The sequence below is a fragment of the Trachurus trachurus genome (assembly GCF_905171665.1).
Source record: "Trachurus trachurus genome assembly, chromosome: 15".
NCBI lineage: Eukaryota > Metazoa > Chordata > Actinopteri > Carangiformes > Carangidae > Trachurus > Trachurus trachurus.
Window position 1 is genome coordinate 28,702,412 of NC_139906.1, and position 22,319 is coordinate 28,724,730.

Here is a 22,319-nt window from a genome sequence, read left to right on the forward strand (position 1 = left end):
ATACAAATAAAATTGCCTTGCCTTGCCTTATGAATGGCTTCATAATTGGGAAAATTGAATTTACAGAAAATACAACTGAATAGTTAATTGCATAAAGGAAACAATAATGAGAAATCACTAAACAACTTCAGAGACTCTGTCTGGTCTTCAGGGGGAATAAACCAGAGTTTGTAAAAGCCTGCGGCCAGATGCCTGTCAGGCTGTACTGAGGGAATACCGTCGTCTGGGTTTGACCGCGTGATCGGACTAGGAAGTCAGCAGGAGACGTCAGCGCCGTGGTCCGAATCGAAAGCAGAAAGCATAGACTGATCCAACCGTCTTTGACTGATCCAAAGTCTGTTGATGGAGTGTGTGTTCAGGTGAGTCACATGAAGCGGAGCAGTCACAGCTGTAGATAGGTTAGTAGGTTAGTTTGTCTCTGACTCCGATGTTACAGACACAGGTTGTGATCAGTCATGTGATGACAGCAGAAAGTTTAACTTCACTGCACTGCACAAGTTGAGTGTGTTTACGTGTGAACCCGTGGTTGTGCACATGACAACACTCGTGACAAGTCGTTTAGCCGTTCAGACGCGCGTGCATTGTCAACGTACATAGGCTGCATAATTGCGTGTAATGTCAGGTAAGGGACATAATCGGCTATAGTAGTGTATATTGTTATGATGATGATAATTGCAGAAGTCTGTTTTTATGGTTTTGGGTTTCAGTTAATTTTTCTCAAACATAAAACTTTTTTTTTCTACAGTTAGATGACAGTGAAACAATAAGCCACTTTAAATGTTGATGCAGCAAGGAATTGTGGGAGAGTTATTCTTTATTCATTTTTATAAAGTAAGGTCCAGATGTTTCCTCTGCTGAAGGGGATAAGATGTGGCCTACAGCCAGACACCTTGACTCTAGTTGTAGATGTTGATACAGAAATACACTCAAAACCATGAACCTTCTACCCAACAGTAAACAACAGTGTGGAAAAAGAATATGTGTGAAGAATATGTGAAGTTTTTATTTCTTGTTGTGTTGCTGAAAGAGTCCAAGATGACTGAGGTGAGCCATCAGCCGTGGGGGGAGGCGTCGGGCCTGGGCAGTGTGGACCTGTGGGTCCTCCAGTCGCCCCAGGTGCGAGTGGAAGTCCTGACCCTGGGGGCCATCATCAGGTCTGTGTGCAGCAGAGGGACGGACGGAAAGACGGAGGATGTAGTCCTGGGCTACGACAACCTGGAAGGTATAGGAATGATGTCTATGTCCAATGAAATGGTCGATTATGGAATTAGATATTGATTAAAAAATGATGGTCACTGTAGTTCTGTAGGAAGGCAGAGCAGGTTGTTTGTCCACAGAGAGAAGCTCTGATTTGATCCTAGAGATGAAATGACTGCAGCCCTGAAAAGTGAAGCTATGAGCTGCTGCAAAGAGACCTCACAAGCCCAAAAACACTAACATGTAAAGTAGATGTATAAAATGCTATAAGATAACTATATGCAACAGAAATTACATCACACAACGGCCACCATAATATACTGTCCACTAATGGTTTGGATGTATTCCTGTAGTTTAACTGTTACGTTAAGTCACTTGATTTATTTTATTTTATTAAGTTTATGGACAGTTTACACAGACATTAAACAGAAGAATGTTAAAATGCGTGTACCAGATTTAGCAGAGAGCTAATTTCCATCTAACACCATTTGCTTGGTTGTTATGAATTTCACCAAAAACCTTTTAAACTAAGGACAATCAAACACAGGGACATTGTCCACCACATAAATCTCTGCCCCACGTGGTCTTTAAAACAAAACTGTAAGAGCTACATATGATAGAACAGTACAGGGACATCTGTCCAGAGCTGAGGGACTCAGAGGGACTGACATGACTGAAAGCCAGGTATTGTTGTAGTGATGGAGAGTAGGAGTGACGTGTGTTGTGTTGTCAGGTAGGGATGTCACGATTACTTGTTTTCACAATTAATCGTGTTATTTAACTGACGTAACATTGAATTGGTAGGAATTTAAATGTTAGCATGTCATTTTTAATTAAAAAAAGATTAAAATAAACGTTAACATTTGGTATAGATGACAATTTATGACCTGAATATTTCAAACATTTCCCCTGGGGATTAAGAATTGGTCATATATTAATAGATACTTGAAATATTTTGTGTAAACAATGTGTAATGTCATTATATTTTGACTATACTTGATTTTACACATTCATAGTATTGTGAAATTAATGAATGCATAATAATCATGATAATCATGATAATCATAGTACCATGATCATTTCTCTGACAATAATCGTACCAAGAAAATGTTAAATCGTGACATCCCTATTGTCAGGTTATATGTCAGATAAGCGCTACCTGGGAGCGGTGGTGGGCCGCGTGGCCAACAGGATCGCCCGCGGACGCTTCGTCATGGAGGGAAAAGAGTTCCAGCTGGACATCAACAACGGGCCCAATGCTCTGCATGGAGGACTGAGAGGCTTCAACAAGGTAGGACATGAGTTTATGTTTCATCAGCCTGAAGGAGTGTGTAGTTACTATACAGTTTTTCTCGATTGCTAAGACACATTTCTCGAAAGCTTCTCTCCTTTTCTCTAAACTGTGAACACAAACCCCAATTTTCAAGCTACATTCACAAAACCTCAGACTCTTCTTGCAAAACCAAACTTTCACCTCAAAACACTTCAATCTGTGCCCAAAACTGAACTATGTTGTCAAATCGTGCCCCGAGTCAATCAAAATTAAAAACACTACTGAGCAGTCACTAAACACTACCTAGAAAAATAGAAAACACAATGCTCAGCACATGAAGCTGTAGAAATAAATGTTTATCGTTCACTGTAGGCTAAATGCATGTTGCAAAACAAAAAACCTGTGCATTTTGGCTAAATGCACAGGATTTCTGTTTTTTGTAAAAAAAAAACAAACAGAAATCCTGTGCATTTTACACGTAGCACTTGTACATTACAAAAACAAAGAGAAATCTTGTGCATTTAGCACTTGTATGCAGTAAGCCTACGTAAAAATAATAAAATAAAGTATAAAAATATAGAAATGAGAAGTGCACAACTCAACCACAGCATCATTTCTCTGTACTGGATCAGGCCACAGGACTTCATCCTGAACTAGCTTACAGTATATGTGCCCTCACATCATTGGACACAAGTGTTATCAATTTTGAGTTGTTGTGTTCAACCGGTGAAACTTGTGCTTTACTTGTGTTTGACTTTTGCCACCTGTGCTCAGCATTATGCAACACAGGTGCATCACAATGAAAATGTGTTGGTAAGTTGTGTCTAAACAGGTGAAAAGTGCTGATGGTTTTGCCAAAAGAAGTGACTGATTCAATCAGTGGGTTCAGGCAACTGAGAATCTGGTTCAGACAACAGGGTTTAGTGTTTTAGCAATTGAGAAAAACTGTAAACTGAAATAAAACCTGCGTGGAAAAATTCAGCACGGCTGCAGGTAAATAACAGCGAGTTGGTGCAGACTGTCGGTGTATTGATGCAGCCTGTTGTGTTCACACACCAGCACACACCACACAGAGGAATAGTGAAGGGATCATCATGACAGGTGTTTGCAAGCATTACAATTGGTTACCCAACATTACTGTATCTCCATAATACCCATAATCCCTTGCATTTTTTGGGCTGTGCTCTCACTGTGCTTTGACTTGTTCCCTGCAGTTTCTTACCCTCCTGAAGAAAACACTGCTTGGTGTACACACAACACAACATAACACAGCAAAACACAACACACGAATACTGTGCACACTCTGCTCGGCCCTTTGATCTACTCTGAGGATAAATGTTCATAAATAAATGAAGAAAACACTCTCTATGAAACAAACTCGGCCTGATAAACATCAGATTATTGATTCAGTGTTTTTCACTCAGCCATGTTCACAGCTCTGTGAACTAGAAGCTGAATTCTTCATGCTCAAAGTGTCATGAACGCAGCTATTCATCCACATGTCGTCAAGATGTTTCACATAACAGCTTAAATGCAACCTCATGATGGCACTGAAGAAAAAAGGAGGATTACAGTTTTTCTCAATTGTTTACACACAATTTCTGGTTCTTGAGGCACAATGGCCTCAACATAGATACTCATGCACCAACCCCCTGAACCAAGTCTGCTAAACTACAAGCACAATTCCTGCTTTACACTCAATTTGCAGTTCTATAACACACTTTTTTCAAAACACTACACACAATTTTCTGCGTTTGGCACAATTTTCATGAAGAAAATCTCTTGTTTTCACGAGTAACACACTGTTATTCAAAATTCTAAAGTTAGTTTCCCTACTATGCAGGGTAAACACCTGTCACACAGTTTTACAATTAGCAATCAGAGCTTTAGCAAAAAAGGGAAACAGGCAGTGGTGGACTGACACCAAAAAGAGAGAAACCAAACAGAGAGAGGCCACACACATACAGTAACACAAACACACACACACACACACATATATATATATATATATATAGCAGTGATCATAATGACGATGAGAAAAGAAAATGCATTGATCACCAAAATTGCATGTTGATGGAAGGATTCAAACCTAGACTAGAACAAAGTCTTTGACTACAAAGAGTGCTGCTCTACTAGGTGAGCTACATGTTAGTCTCATCCCATCAAAATTATGTGTTCACTCTTTCAAAATAGTTTTTTTTTTTTGTGGTCAGATCAGCACGGCTGCATCGTCACACACCCACCTCGGTCGCGTCTTCACGCATTTCATTTGTTACTGTGTATTTGAGTGTTCTGAGTATCAAAACAATATTCTAAAATTTTACAACACATTTATATATATATAGCCTACTGTCTGTAGTTACAGTTAAAAAAAATAGAAGTGTAGAAGTGTTTTCCATTCATCATAGTGTTTTACACTCAGCACATCAGTGTTCAACTGGTTCTTATAAATGTCTAGTCATATGATGGTTTGTGTGTGTCATTTGAGACTAAAATAGTATTTTTAGGAAGAAATAACATTGTTTTAAATGTAAAGTTTCATTTTGCAGGAGAAGTGAGGGGTTTTGCCCATTGTGTGTGTGTGTGTTTTTGGATTTGTGTGTAAAGTTCTGAGAGTATGAGACATGCTTTCAGAAAATGTGTGTAAACAATTGAGAAAAACTGTAAGGGTAGGGTTGGAGATTCTGGAAAAACAGTTCTACTTCACATCCCTCCATCAGCCGAACATTTCATGAGATCTCTGGGTTTCCTGATGTGGTCGGTGATAGGTGCGTTGCAGCCTCCATCCACCAGTGACGCTTGTATCAATCACATAAACTATGACTATTAATGTCTAAAGCAGGAATATATCGGAGTGGGGTGTGACATTTAAATTACGATCGTTTTCAGCCACCAGATTTATCAACACCACGTTGGTTCTACGCCGAAATCGGCAGCGTACACACTTTTAGTAAATCACACGTGACACTGATATTTACACCAGAATCTACACCAGATTCTATGCAAGTTTGATAAATGAGGGTGACGAGGAGGGAGAGAGACCGCATCTTGATTGGGCGTAGGCAGAACTAGACATGAAGGCATCTGATTGGTTTTTGCTTTCCGGAGCAAAAAGCATTGATTGGTCAGAGTTGTGTCAGTCCTGCAGCTGATTATTTTCATTCCCTTTTCTGAATACATAATGTATTGCTTACTCTCAGAATAGAAGGACAATTTCACCCAAAAAGTGTTTGTGAACATGATTACCAACCATAACTTTAAGAGAGGAAGAGGAATTCATCAGCTGGGGACCATGAACCTTAAAGGGAAACTTCGTTTTTTTTTTTTTTTTAAACCTGGGCCCTGTTTTCATATGTTTTTCTGTATACGTGAGTGATGGATAATACTTTTATTGAGGTGGCTGCAGTATTGAGCCGGGCAGGCAGCCTGCAGCCCAGCTAACGCTCTTCAACCGGGCAAGTGGCTCCCATCAAAGTTCGCCCTATAAACCTGCATTTTTTTTCACACTGACAGGCTCAGATAGTTACAATGAGTGTCTGACAACATACTAGAAAGGAGAAATGAACGTATCTCTCTACCTTTACCTGGAGGTCGCTGTTTGTTGTGATCTGTGTCCAAATCTCACCACGCTAGAAATCTCGTTCTGAAATCTTGCGATAACTTGCGGCAAAACACCGGTGGGTAATACTGTTACCTGACTGAGGTGAAGAGAGACGACCGGAGCATTTCCAAATTGTAGCAACAAAATGTTGGGCTGCTCTTGGTGCAGCTTTCACAGACTACCTTACTTTGACCAAACACGCTGAAGTTCTGGCTAGCTGTGCTACAAATGGATGCTGACACTCTGTCTGCGCCGTCGCCGTGCCGACCACAGGGTCTGCAGCCACTTTGACTGGGGATGACTACTGCCAGTCAAAGAAGAGACGCTCTAAAAGTTGAGAGATACGTTCATTTCTCCTTTCTAGTATGTTGTCGGACACTCATTGTAACTATCTGAGCCTGTCAGTGTGAAAAAAATGCCCGTTTATAGGGTGAACTTTGACAGGAGCCACTTGCCCGGTCAAATTCTTGGACCGGTGGAAAACGGACGAAAGCGAAAACATTTGCCAAGAATGTTTTCATTGAGGGAGGGAGCCACCTCAATAATTGTATTATCCATCACTCACGTATACAGAAAAACATATGAAAACAGGGCCCAGGTTTAAAAAAAAAAAACGAAGTTTCCCTTTAAGACCAAAAGGTTGTCCAATGCAGATATTAAGACATTTCACCAGATGTTGACAACATTTCCCCCTGCTGGTGTAGCCAGAGGAAATGCCCCCCAGTCAGTAGGGTTCATCCTGAGGAAACATGAACGTCTGTATCCTGTAGATGTTGGGATACACTACCAGTCAAAAGTTTGGACACAATTTCTCATTCTGGGTCTTTCTTTATTTTTATCACCTTCTGCATTGTAGATAGGAACACATATGGAGTTATGTTGTAAACACATAAGTGTTATCTGTGTATTGACCTAAACCCAACTGAGATGGTTTGGGATGAGTTGGACCACAGAGTGAAGGTTAAAAAAAGAAGAAATCCAAAATCTAAAACATATTCAGCTTTGTTTAATACTTTTGTGTTCACTATATAATTCCATTCCCTTATAGTTTTAATGTCTTCAGTTGTAGAAAATAATAAAAATAAAGAAGAAACACTGAATGAGAAATCTTTTGACTACTGTACTTCAGTCGACATGGTGTCCCTCACTCTGACCTCTGCCATAACTAAATGTGAATAAAGTAGAATTCAGAGAAAACAGAACAGTTTATTGAATCAATAAATGAATAGAAAATAATGAAAATGATTTTTAGAGATTTTATTTTTGGTGTGTGGAAATAATTGGGCAGTGCTTTAATGTCCTGATTAAAGTAGCCTGTCAGACAAGCTGTCTCATGAGCTTCAACACAGACAGGCTTTTATTAATGCACTGCCTGAGGTGATGGGACGGACATCAGACAGGACAGTGTTTTAAACTGAAGCTGTAAAGCAAAGAGAAGAGGGGCGGCCTGCATGTGGTCACGCTGTGGCAATCAAAGAGGAATTAGCTCAGTGTAAAGTGTCTGTTCACACACAGAGCTGTGTGAACAAGGCTTCGTTCTTCAGTCACACAGCTCCACAATGTCCTTGACATTTTTGAGGCTGATCTCAATATAGAAATCTATCAGTGAACACTGTTCATTTTATGAAACACAGAATATAAAGACAGATTTATCATGAGGGTCTCTTAGATTTTAATATCAAAGATAGAAGTTACCGTTCATACTCATTCATATGCATCTCATGTGATATATATATATACTGTATATGTGATGGAGATACATTTGACACCCGGCACTGAATGAAAAGGTGTCAGTGAGGTACCACCTACTCAACACATGTCCTCTGCCACTTGTCCCACCTCACTTTTTCTCAGTGTTTCCCATTCCTCCATTTACTTCATTGCTACCTTCATGGAGGCATGTTTCTGTCTGTCCATACGTTACTGTGATATCTCAGAGAAGTTCTTCTAATATTTTGGCACCAGAGTCCAAATTCGAGTCGTGGTGAACCTCACGAAACATGTTTTATCCTCTTGAACGTGGTAGCTCAAGACCACCTTGAGGAATTAGATTTAGATTTTTAGATATTTTTTTGTTTAGTTATGCCTGTTTAGCCTGTACTCTGTGTTTTATTCTTCCATCTGTATTATTTTAACTGCACTCGTTCACATAGGCCATACCATGCTGCCTCTGGCACTTTCAGACCAAGTTGTGTGAATGATTGCATGAGGTGGACTGTAGAAACTGATTTGCCATTTCTTTGGGATACATGAAGTTATCTGTATCTGTAAGATGAACTGTTAGACTTTGGTGGTCAGGGCCAAAGGTTAAAGTGATCTCATGTTCTTCTGAATGAAATCAGTCAACACAGGAATCAGGAACACGTCTGTGACACTGTGACCTCACAAATTCATTCACTAATTATGACGCAGTTTAACTATAAGCCGAAGATAAAGAGTTGTTGTTTAGTATTCAGACTGGGACCATATTTTCTGAAGCTCTAGTTTTGTTTTTGTTTTTTTCTCTATTTCAAACGGGTAAAATCCTCATTCACTGGAGAATAGTGTGGAGTGCACTGATGCACTCAGGCGCTCCACGTCCCTCTCATGTGTTAACAGGTTTTCTCAGTCAATTTGATGCAGTTCTCACATCAGAAACCTAATTCTCAAAAGTATTAATGCTGCTCTCAGAACAGTTAATTGTCCCCACACAGATTAGCATTTCTCATTGGATTTGTTCACACCTTTCACCCAAGACATTTTCTCATTGTGTTGATGTGTCTCATCCCATTGTGACAACTCATTAATACAGTTTACTGCTTCATTAGAGTTCTCACTCGCCGTGATACACAGCTGCACTGCAAAGTGTTTTCAATCCAGTCTTTAAACTTAGTTTCTTCATTTATGTACAGAGAAATGTCCGTCACTCACATACTTATTTATTTCATTTTCTGAGTTTGATTATATAATTTAGTTTCTCTATTTTCTGATTCATAGTTTATCATTCTGTTTTCCTCAGTTTTACAATAACGGCTTATTTCACAAATGTTTCTACTAAGACTCGTTTTATTAAAACTCTACACACAAATCCAAAAATTGCAAGTAGCACATTATATCTACTAAAAATGAAACATAGCAGTGAAAATATCATACAGTGAAAATGTATAAATACATAAAGTGTCTGAATCAAATGCCAAACACTGTCTACATTACAGTAAATATTTTGGATGAACCATGTTCCTAGTCTAAAAACTCTAAAAACTATTTTCTACAGACTTCTCATTCCCACACATTGTGGAATAGATAGAGTTCAGTGAAGTGCTGAGAGGTCGACACAGTCATGGTGCAGTAAAAAGTCATACAGTGTTATTTTTACAAACATGTTACGTTGTTGAAGTGAATTTGCAGGTTTTGACACATCAACAGGGTGTTGCCTGTTGAGGAGGTGATTTAGTGTCATAATGAAAAAAGCCCTGAGAACTGCCTTGAGAGTGGTGAGGATGACGTTTCCCATGTGAGAAATGCATCACTGTATTTTTATGTTGAACAGGAAAGTGAGATGAGATCACTTAACACAATGGTAACTGTGGGACATAGGTGTGAACTCCTCATAGCTGACCACTTGTGACTGGTACATTGTAGTTAAGAATAAACTTGTGAATATACATATAACAGTATTTTAAACAGTAAAATTAATTTGAGATCATAGTACTGTCATTCGTATTTATATGACCTTCTGGGACTGTCTATGGCTCCTCTTAATGCTATAACACTTGATGCATGACTCTTATGCACTGAAAATATCGAACACTTTTATCTTCTTGGCAAATTATTGGATAAGACTTCTGCTGTCTTCTATTGGCTTGTGCCTCCACTTCATTTTGTAATGAAAGTTATTTTTAGTTTGATAGTAACTGAACTCCCCCAAAAAAGTAAAAAAAAATGTTATTTCAGTCAATAATTTCTCCCCTTTATTAAAGGGACTTGAGGCAGGATCAAGAAATAAGACTCATTAGTGCAGATTTTTCAGTGCAGTTTTTCAACCTTGGGGTTGGGACCCCACGTGGGGTCGTCTGGAATTCAAATGGGGTCGCCTGAAATGTCTAGTAATTGAAAAAAAAATACTGATTCTATTCTATACTTTCACTTTCTCGGATATAAATTGAGTTCAAATAAAATGCATCATAAAATATGAGCTGGTGCATCTTGATTAACATGCAGTCGTGATCAAAATGGGGTCTTGAGGGGCGGTGCTGGTAGAGCACCCGCCCCATGTGTGGAGCTAATAGTCCTCACTGCAGGCGGCCCTGGTTCGAATCCCGTGTCAAGCGGCCCTATCCTTCGTGTCATTCCCCCCTCTCTGCCTCCCATTTCCTGTCTCTCTCTCAACTCTCCTGTCCATTAGAGGCAAGAAAGCCCAAAAAATATACTTATAGGTGAGGAACCACTGCATTAGTGACACGATGGCTGTAACTGCAGCCATCAGCCAAGCCGGGGCAGGAGCACACATGAACTCTTCACAGCAGTGCAGCTGATGCTGTGACACTGTGGTTATATTCAAAACCACATACTGTGCTGCTAGTGCTGTATGTCGCCTACTGATTTGGCCAAAATATAGTATGTAGTAGACAGTATGCAAACAAAAGCACAATCTGCAGTATGCGAAAAAAAAAAAACAGATGTCGTACTGATTTGGAAAATATGTCCAGTATGCATCTGACCCATGTATGTATAGATCCATGATTTGACCAATCTGACCAGTCTACATTGTGTAGGCTACTGCATCCCACAATGCAATGCGCCCCTGACCTCTCTAACCCTAACCAAAGACGGTTTAGAGAAGTGAAGTATCTTTGTCATGTACCGTAACCAGGTTATATAACTTTAAAAAAAATAAATAATTAATGTAGATTGATCGGTCCATTGTAAAACATTTATTTACTGATGTAAAGCTAAACGTGTGGGTCGTGCCCCAAAAGATGTGCCATTTCTTTGCGATGTTTGCTTTGAATTTGGATCTGTTTTCCAAGAGAAATGCCTCAAAGAAGGCCAGGAAAGTCTCCATTTTACAGGAAAACAGTCAAAATGTGAGAATGAAGTGGAGATTTTCCTGATACTGCAATAATGAAATGAGCAGCTTCAACTTCTTGACTGCTCTCCATCAGACTGATGAGGCCTCATATCTCATATCTAGATACCTGTGCACCAGTGAAGATCTGCATGTGCTTCCTGTAAATCTAGAACGTTGCACCGTTTAACATCTGGTAAAAACCACTGATTTTGCTTCATAAAGTGCATAACTGTGTGTGTCTGACAGGCTATCTGGCTGGCTGCAGCAGTGGAGGGTGGTGTGCAGCTGAGTCTCACCAGTCCAGATGGAGACCAGGGTTATCCTGGAGAGGTCCAGGTGTCCGTCACCTACACCCTACAGGTAAACACCTGATTCACAACCAAACTGCTCACTAGCTCATTCCAGATTTTTTTTGTGTGTGTTAGATGATCTGCCTCAGTGTGAGGGGGTTTGTCCCATGGATGATTCAGTTTAATGTGAAATCAAAATGGTAAAACTGAACAACCTGATGTAAATGTTGAGTAAATTAAAGGGACAACGAGGAGTTTTGGAAAAGCAAAGTGTTTTCTCACTACATTTATGAGCCTCCGCACCGTGAAATTCTTTGACCGGCGCAAGACAGACTCATGTTTTCATTCATCAAGAATTAAAGTCAGAGGTTCAAAGACGATCACATACCGTCGTAGTTCCGACCATAAACGGCGATTCGGCGGCGTTATTCTCATGACTCGCCGCAACACCTAAAGTAAGGAAACGCTGGTCGGCTCGCCCAGCATTTCCACCACCACTAATAATAACAAAATAACGATAGAGACAAAACGATATATTTATTGAAAATGGGCCCATTAACAAGTGGTAACGTAGATTCATCCACATTAACGTGAGACTTTTTTATTGTCGCGGAATTTTTCGTTCTGCCGATGGAGAAACTCCTCGTTGTCCCTTTTAAATATTTGTCACAAACTTATAACCAGGCAGATGTTTGTTGATTTGAATATAAATAGATGGTTTACAGATGTGTACGTGAGCTCAGTAAGATCTGAACTGTGTTTTCAGGGTGAAACACTAACTGCTGACTATCAAGCCAGGTCAACTAAAACCACCCCCATCAACCTGACCAACCACTCCTACTTCAACCTGGCTGGACAGGTAAAAACTCTTCAGTCTGTCAGTCAGTCAGTCAGTCAGTCAGTCAGTCAGTCAGTCAGTCAGTCAGTCAGTCTGTCTGTCTGTCTGTCTGTCTGTCTGTCTTTTCTCAGTAAGGAAATCTGACTAAGGAAAAGAGCAGCAGGTGTGTGTGGAGGGTGACAGGTGTGTGTGTGTGTGTGTGCGCAGGGTGCAGCAGACATCTACGACCACCAGGTGTCCATCAGTGCTCAGTCCTACCTGCCTGTGGACGACACATCCATCCTACAGGTACAACACTGATTGATGAGAATTAAGTTTAGATACACCAGATTTTTTTTTTAAATGCTCGAATGCAACACACATTGATTTACTGACGTGGACAAAATGGTTGGTACGCTTCTGTCAAAGAAGGAAAAACTCACAATTGTCACTGAAACAACTTGAAACTGACAAAAGTAAAAGACCAAAGGACGTTCTCCCATCAGCTCATTGTACACAGAATCTGTGCAGATTACAATGAAATCTCAAGACTATCAAGGCATTCTGGAGCCAAATGTGCTGCCCAGTGTCAGGAAGCCCGGTCTAATGCTGCATTTGAGACAAGTCGGAATTCGGATCTTTCCCAGTTGAAAACTCAGAGTTCCGACTTCAAAGCGTTTGAGACGCACCACGGCAGAATGACCAAAAACATGGGGGACCAGTCCAGAACGAACTTTGTATTCAAAGTGCTTCACGTAAGGCATAAAAACATTATAAAGGGCACAAAAATAATTTTTTAAAAAATGACTTTTAATGTATTTTGGCATTTAAATGCATTTTAATTGATGTTTTACTGTAGGCGGTGTGACGTCAGACAACTGATTCTTGGTGAAGTCGGGGTAGATTTTTTTCTCCGACTTCGCCGAGTTGGAGTTCTGACTTGAGGTGGCGTTTGATTGCACTTTTTCAAGTCGGAGGTTATTATTACTTTTGTCAGTTTCAAGTTATTTCAGCGTGAACTGTGGGAATTTATATATTTAACACAAGAGTACCAACGATTTTGTCCACATCTTTATTATGTGACATAAAGCTTCTAATGCTCCGAGTTCCTGACAACGAAGGGTAAATCCATAAAGTTCACTTCAAATATTTGAACAGTTCCACATTGTTTCTTGTTCAGGCTCAGCAGGTTACATCAATACAGAGAGAAGTGGGAGAGTTCACCCAGTTAGGTCGTTCAAAAAGAACTGAACACATGGTCACTAAATGTTTCTTGTGCAGCTGTGTGTCATAAACAGAGAGTTGAGAGAAACTTTGAAGCTGTCTAAATGTTTATGTACAACAAGCACATTTTAGCTCAGTCCATCTGATCTCTGTTTCCTGCTTTGGTCTCTTTCCAACATCTTACATGCAATTAACAATATTCATTCTTTCCCTTTTGATTGATGCAAGCATTTCTAAAGTTAATTTTCAGCCCTATCAGTTTGGGGTATTGTGTGTGGACGCAGTAAACCTGATCCCACATCAGCCCTTGAAAACATGAGGTTCACACATCACATACTGTTTGTGCAGTAAAACACTGGTACAGCTAATCAGTTCCAGCTCAACAACAGCAGGTATCAGATGTTTTTTCTTTTTCTCTTTTTCTCAAATAAAAAGTGGAGCACTAACCTTCTGGGAGGAAATTCACCATGTCGACATTATGCTTCTTTATAGGGGTGGAAGAAAAAATCTATTCATATAAATATTGCGATATCTTTTTTGACGATTTTTAAATAGATTTTTTTTTTTTTTTTATATTGTGCAATGTGCATTTGTTAGCATTTTTACATACAGAAAGTACAGGTTTTGAAAAGGGTTTAAGTTCACTTTATAATAGAGTATGTTAATGTATAGGCTCCTACAATATTTGTGTGCAGATAAATGTTAAAAATGCAGACAAAAAATCGGCAATATCGTAGAATCGCAGTTTAAATCAAATCAAATCGAATCGGGAGAATAGCATATCATCCCAGCCCTACTTCTTTATGTTTTTTCTCAGACTGACATCTTGTCTTTTTTTTAGCTGCACAGCAGAATGATCTTCTCCACTAAACACTCTGTGTCTGTGTCAGGAGATCAGCGCTGTTGTCTCTCTGTTGCAGTTTTATGTGACTGTCAATGACTCTTTGCGCTTGGCACAGTATTAGCTTTAATTATGGTGTATGCTTGCTGTAATAACTGTTAGTACGACGTGTGGAAGCTCGAACACTTGTACTTTTGTGTGGAGTGTTTCTTCATGCTCTGTCAGACAAACATTCATTACTCTGCAATTAGCTTTGGTTTCCCTGGAGACAGAGGAGTTAATGACGGCCTATTTATATCACAGGATCAGTGTTACAATGGAAATCCACCTCAAAGGCCGAATTAGAGCATGACTTAAAAATCTGGAATAAATGCGCAGTCAAAATTAGTGGTGTGTACTCAGTGCTCCCGCCCTGTGTTCTCTGCTGTCAGATCTCCAACAGGAGGAGGGCTCCGGGCTGGGATGAAGTTGTATTTACAGTAAATCTGTGTTTCTCTCTTTTATATCTCAGTCCTCTGTTCATGCTCAAAAACAAGCTTCTCCAAAGCTTCTGCAAAAATCTACAGTACAGTATACCCAGCTGTGAGGCAGTGACGTTAAGAAGGATGCTCTCCGACCCGCACTGCCTGTCTTATCGCTGACGCTCAGTCAGTGCTCAGCACGGCTTCTCCTCAGCTATGATCTCATTTCGTCTTTAACCTGGATTTATGATGATTCCGTCAGAAGAAGAACAACATCTGAAAATCATTTAATCGCTGTGGCGCAACGGACTGTAGGTAAACAGAGAGCAGGAGGCTGAACACAGCTGTAAGAGGATGAAACTGCCATGGTCGACACTGTGACAGCTAAGTTAAAGGGATAGTTCAGCATTTTGGCAGATTGTCCCATTGCCATAATCCCTATAGTCATAGCAGTAGGTTTGTTACCTTTAATCGTCGGTGCAAGCTATTTTTAGAACGGCGGAGCAGAGCCGTGAGCTGCTCAGAGCTGTGCTACAGAGGCTAATGGAAATTCCTTGCTTTCCCACACCAAACTCATAAATACACAATCCAACAACTCCAAAACACTCTGGTGGACAAGTTGTGACCTGCACATTCACCACGCTATGAGATAATAACGGAACTTTGCGAGACTGAGTTGTTTTCGAGGTAAATTCATGCGAAACCGTTGATGCACGTTCCTGTCAAGGGCAGTTTTTCAGCAAGCAGCCTCTGCATTTACCTCTAAAACAACTCTGTCTCATAACGTTCCATTATTATCTCATAGCGTGGTGAATGTGCAGGTCACAACTTGTCCACCAGAGCGTTTTGGAGTTGTTGGATTGTGTATTTGATGAGTTTGATGAGGGAAACCAAGAAATCCCATGAGCTTCCGTAGCGTAGCTCTGAGCAGCTCGCGGCTCTGCTCCACCGTTCTAAAAATAGCTTGCACCGACAAATAAAGGTAATGACCCTACTACTAAAACTATAGGGATTATGGCAATGGGCCAGTTTGCCAAAATGTTGAAACTATCCCTTTTAAGGGAAAGACCTTCTGCTGTCTGACTCTTTATAGTCACTAAATGTCCAGAAACTGCGGGAAAGTAGTTCTTTTATCAAGGTGCAGGTCAAATAAATGAAAAGATAAAAATAAATACAAGATAAAGAGTTATTCACTGCATAAAAATCATTCTTAAAGAGACAGCGTCACCCTGCCCACACTGAACACACAAAGGCCTGCAGAGAACACACAGCACAGCAAGCTAGCAATTATAGTGAATTATTTCTACGACAGTGTGTCCTATGATACAATGCAGCTCTTTGTTGATGGTGATGATTAGTTGCCATGAAACAATGAATTGATGACACATGGTTTCACATGAAAGCAGTGGTTTAAAAACGGATAGCAGACACGATCTCTGACACCATGGACTGAATCGTCTGAATGACCTGGAGGAGAAGATGAGGTTTTCTAGAGCTGAGACTTCTCCTGATCTCTGTCTCGTTGATAGAAACATGAGCAGAACATCTGTATAGTGATGGAAACACCTGTAGATATAATAAAATCTTATGGAGTTTATGTCACAGCTGGGTTTGGCGCATGCTAGAGAAATCACTGAGGTGGAAATCTGATAAAAAACCAAGTATAGACATGTGTGAGATGAAGTAATATTTGGAGAAAGAAATGTGATACACAGCTTTGACATTCAGAATAAAAGCAGCACCCAGTCAAGTTATAGACAGGTGTTACTGTTCAGTTAATGTCATTTGTTATTTATAACCACTGAACAAAAGCACAGAGCACAAACACTTGAATCCGTGTCTCTCCTGTGTGCTGCGGCGGTCAGGTGTGAAGTCGACACTGTGTATGATTAATGCATGATTTATATGTGAGGATGAAGTCTAGTTAACACGCTGTGACTCGCCTGCTTCAGTCTATAGGGGGGGGTTAGTTATTACTGTGTTTTCACTACTTTCTCTAACATCGTTTAGGTTGTTCTGCTCTGATAATTACACACTGCAGCCTGTGTTTCTGAGAACATTTTATTCCTCTCTGTGTAAATTTCCCCTAAAGAATCCAAACTTAAAGGGATACGCCAACATTTTTTTCATCCATGACAAGCAGAAAGACACCATCCTTTCGACTGTGCGTGCAGTAACAAGGGAGATAGAGCCCGTTTTGCCCGTAATTAGCTTTAGCTCAAACGCTGGAAGTGTATAGGTAGTGTTAGCCTGCCTCTACCCGAGCCGAAATCAGCAGTCAGAAGTGTAGAGATAAGTCCTGCGACTGATTTCATTTTAGCTCTAAACTCTGTAAATATATCACTTTATCGACATTTCAACATTTTTAGGCGAGAAAGTAGTCGTTTAGATCAGCAGTGTGTCGTTAATTTGTCTAAATACCAGCTGTTTACAATTTTGTTCAGATGAATTTGGCGCTACTCAAGCTAGCCGTTGTGACCAACGCACTTCCGGTTACTTTCACAAAATAAAACACCCGTTGCCCTTTACCTACAGAAAACCATGACGATAGAATTTGTGCTTTTACTTTGAAATAGGAAGCTAACCTACCCTCGATGTAGCTAGCTTGAACCAAAATAAACCGTCTTTGCTTGAACCCTCCGTTTTGACCGATCTCGTCCCGTTAGCAGCATTTGACCGCTCAAGATGCCTTACCGGAGAGTTTTGTCAGCTCTGAGACGAAGATCGGCCGCCGGTTTCCGTTTAGAGTTGCTGAAGAGTTTCTCTGATGACTTTAGGTGGAGGCAGGCTAACATTACCTATGCACTTCCAGTGTTTGAGCTAAGCTAATTAGCGGTGCGCCAGCTCTGCTGTATCTCCCTTTTTACTGCATGCACAGTGAAAGGATGGTGTCTATCTGCTGGTCATGGACTCTGGAGTGAGGCAAGACACGAAAAAAAAATGCCGTATCCCTTTAATAACTTCATGTATCCACAGGAGAGATCAGAGCAGTGGAGGCCACGCCCTTTGACCTCAGGAAGCCTGTTCCGATTGGCCCTCGGCTGAAGGAGGTTCCAGGTCCAGGGTTTGACCACAACTTCTGTCTGTCATCACCTGGGGACGCCTGGACAGAGAGACACGCTGCCAGGTCACAGTCACACACACACACACGCTTTTACACACAGTCACATACAACAACACACATGACTTTATCTTGAATAAAGGAAACTTCCTTATTAACCTCAGGGTGAGTCACCCGGCCAGTGGGCGTGTCTTGGAGGTTTCTAGCAGCCAACCAGGAGTCCAGTTCTACACTGCCAACTACCTGGACGGCTCCATCATAGGAAAGGGCGGGGCCAAGTACGGGAAGCACTGCTCCTTCTGTCTGGAGACACAGAATTGGCCTGATGCTGTCAACCAGGTATGATGATGATGATGATGGTGATGGTGATGATTGTTCTTAAAGGTATTCAGAAAAGAAAATTTAATTTGAGCCCACTGTGGGTCTTAACATTAGTGTAATAACTCATCTATCAGACAATGTAGCCCAAACTGTACAAAATTCTAGAGTAAATCCGGGATGAAAGTGGGGTCGTTTTTTTCACATTGGATAATGCAGGCACACGAATAATGTGTCATGTTGCTCACGATTCATCAGCCAATACTATTAGATCGGTCATCCACAATCAACTCTGGGACACATACACACACACACACACACACACACACACACACACACACACACACACACACACACACACACACACACACACCGAGCTCGGTCTCGCCCAAATGTTGAATATCCTGCCCGCTTGATAACGACCAATCAAATTTGTTTCCTTACTCGGGTAAACTCGTGCAGCAATTCGTGGAAACTCGTAGAAGGAGGCGCAGGACAAACTGCCATTTCTGAACACCTTTAAAGGTCCAGTGTGTAATATTTGGCAAAGGTTATTGGCAACATCTGAATATACTACCCATGAATATATTTGTGTAAGTGTATAATCGCTATAAAATAAATTAGTTTGGTTTTCGTAGCCTTATAATTATTCTTTTATATAAACATATAACAAGGGTCTTGCTTTAGAGTGTCGCCATCTTTGTACGGCAGCCCGAACGCAAAATCCAGCCAGTCAGAGAGCAGATTTTGCGAGTCTCGCGTTCATAAGTAAACCAACAAAGAAGAATGTGGAAGGAAAGAAGAAGGAGGAGGAAACAGCAGACATATCGTAAAATGTTTTAGATCTTCACCTCATCGCTCCATACTCCTGAAATACTCCCAGTCGTGGTAAACATGTTTTTGTCACTTTGCTGACGGGAGGGGTGAGCGCGAGTGAGTAGTTGCAGTCTCGGATCTGAACGCCAGATGTCTGGGTTTTACCCTTCATTTTACATACTGGACCTTTAAACGTAATTCAGTAATAATGTGATACACGAAAAACCAAAATGAAACCATGAGTTAGACCTTCCTGATTGAAACAGCTCAGCCACAGCAGGTGTGTAGCAGCTGATGAGGACAGTTGTTTGAGACAAGTGTCTTGTTTTTCACAAGTAAATTGGGTGGTGGTGAATGTTTACTCAAACATTAGGGTTTATCTGTGTTCAGTCTGTTAGTGGAGTTGTTCAGATGCTACCGTTGGAAATGATTCAGATAGTGTTTTAGATACCAGTACACTGTCTGATATAATGTAATGTATTAATACTTCATAAACCTGTTTAAACAGCAGGTTACCTGAAATCAATTCCTCTTCTATCCTCTAAAAAGATGATCCACACAGGAAGCTGTGCTGTGCAGCCGCTGGCAGCTCTACTGTTTTAGAGCAGTGAGGAAGGATTGATTTCTGGGAAATTGTGTAACATGAGCAGTTATCAAAATGTCAGCAATTTAGCAACATACTCCACAAGAAAGCCCCATCGATGAAAAGGTAATGTAAGGACAAGCAGTGCAGGAGATGTTATTTATTCCTACATTTATTATTGAATATTGAATATGACCGAGAGTCAGATTAGATCAAAGAAAGATTGTATAGTGTGTAATGCATCAGTCATATCACATCTGGGTTGGGTATATAAGATCAGTTCTTGTATGATACACATGCATCATCAGTGTCAGAGGGAACAAGTGGCAACAGACATTGACTATTTAAGTTCGCGAACAGCTCGAAATTCATATAATGTTCTGACCTGGAGATTTAAGCCAACCAATCAAATCACTGCAATCGATCTCTGCCGTTGACCACACGAATACGGGACTGAGACATGCCAGACAACAAGACGAGGCTGTTGTTCACGTAAGATGGACCAATATGGACACGTGTACAGACACACATGTGATCTGTTTTGACAGTCTGGAACTGGACTGCAGCTCTGTACTATCTGCTGTTGTATCATGTTATGTTGGACTGTCAAAAGAGAAAACATTTGATGAAGAGAATGTATCTGAGGGTACCGGGGGCGGGACTAGATAAGCTTTTGCTTCTCCCGCTTTCCTTTTCGACCATGTTGCTGTATAACTTAAAGGGACAACGAGGAGTTTTGGAAAAGCGAAGTGTTTTCACACTACATTTGTGACCTACGCGCACCGTGAAAATTCTTTGACCGGCGCAAGACAGACTCATGTTTTCATTCATCAAGAATTAAAGTCAGAGGTTGGAAGACGATCACATACATCGTAGTTCCCACCATAAACAGGATTCGGCGGCGTTATTCTCATGACTCGCCACGAAACCGAAAGTAAGGAAATGCTGGTCGGCTCGCCCAGCATTTCCGCCACCACTAATAATAACAAAATAACGATAGAGACAAAACAATATATTTATCGAAAATGGGCCCATTAACAAGTGTGGGTAGCGTAGATTCATCCACATTAATATGAGACTTTTTATTGTCGCGGAATTTTTCGTTCTGCCGCTGGAGAAACTCCTCGTGTCCCTTTAAACTGAGATGAAGTGTGATGAAGTCTGATTTAACTAACATGTCCGAAATGAAAATAAAAATTAAGAAACTCTAGTTGAGTGTTAGTCAGCCAAGCAAAGTGATCTACACTCTTTGCAACTGTTAACACAGGCTACAGTACATCCCCTGTGTTTTTGTGTTTGTGTGTGTGGGTTTGTCTGTGTCCAGGTGTTGTTTCCTGACTGTCTCCTGCGTCCTGGTGAGAACTACCACCATGTCACCCGCTTCACCTTCACCACTGTGTGATCTGACATCGACCAGCAGGGGGCCACAGAAGAAGAGAGCCGGCTACCTTCAAGCAGAAAGTCAAGTCATTAATTAACTGAACATATCAGTTTTCCCACTCCGTAGTATAATTATGTACATAGAGCCCAGCAATCAGGGCCTTTTCATTGCTCTTTTACCTCTCTTTAACTCAGAGTAAGTGCAGAGTGTTTAAATGTGATGTACTGTGTGCTGTAATGAGCTCTCAGAGTAATGGAGCCTAGCTCTGCAGGCCCACCGTGGGGCAGCGATAGGATGCTCTCAAAGTGCTATACTGTGACATATTCAAACATGAAACTTAAAGTCATTAAGAAGTCAGAAACATTCACATTAGTTCTATTCACCCTTTTTTTTTTTTGTTAAAACTGAATACAGGTATTCACTTGTTTTTATTCTGTGACAACCTTTATACTGACCTGCCACTTATTTGCTGTCTGACCTGAAATGGATGGTTCCTTTATATAATTGGCCCCTAAATATTTCAAATTGACCTTTATACATAGCCTGCAGTGCTCTTTTTAAGAGGGAGATAAACATCATAGAACAAGAAATATATGTCATAAAAAGTCTCTCAGTTGAACTTGCTCATACATGTAGACAGTACAAGACTTAATGTGATGTTTTTAAACGAATGATGAGTGGAATCATTTCTTTTCATGTTTTGTAAGGTTCTGTCATGATCTGACATGCTCCAAATAAAAATCAGGTATTTGTTAGGTTTTTGTATTTTTTATGGTGTCTGCCATTTTAATCTAAGAAGCTATTCCACATCAGTTTTGCTATTGAAAAGCAAACACTCTAAAGCTCAATATGTCACATCCACTCCACCTTATAAATCCGAGGGGATGATTTGTGTCGATGTGTCAGATTCACCTCTGTCCACTGAATGGTTGTTGCCCATCCGTTCCTGTCAGTGCGGTGTTGAGAATTAGAGAGAAGTCGGGCTGAGGCTGTTCATATTATTTATGCATTATTGATGTTATGTAATGCTGCACTGTGTGTGTGTAGGCCTATGTGTGTGTGTGCGTGTCTTCACCTGTGTGTGCTCAGAATCTTTACACAAGCTCAACTACCCCTGGAGCGCTGAGTGAGGAGGCTGTTTTGGGTGAGAGGGCATCCTACTACTCTGCCAAGAGATGTGTTTGTTGCTATGGCAACCTCTCATCCATCACTCAGAGATGGGATTTTTATAAAAAAAAAAAAAAAAACTGGTGTAAACTGTGAGCCTCCCAACCCAGGGCAGAAAACTCATGTCCATCAAACAGCGGCTGAGCAGCTTCCATGAGGAGTGACTGTAGAAGAAGAGTGTGCGACTGACTTATTACTCAGCATCAGGACACAAGGGCTGAGGAGTGAGAGTCTAACTC

At 40.7% G+C, this 22,319-nt stretch overlaps 1 pseudogene across 1 annotated transcript; it reads left to right on the forward strand.

Annotated features, from left to right (window-relative positions):
- Positions 1-440: 440 nt before the first annotated feature.
- LOC310998096 (galactose mutarotase-like) lies at positions 441-21,068 on the forward strand (annotated as a pseudogene). Its single transcript has 9 exons — positions 441-622; positions 1,028-1,222; positions 2,334-2,488; positions 11,368-11,481; positions 12,178-12,270; positions 12,457-12,537; positions 17,731-17,881; positions 17,980-18,154; positions 20,857-21,068. The product of its transcript is annotated as a galactose mutarotase-like (transcript).
- The last annotated feature ends 1,251 nt before the right edge of the window (positions 21,069-22,319 follow it).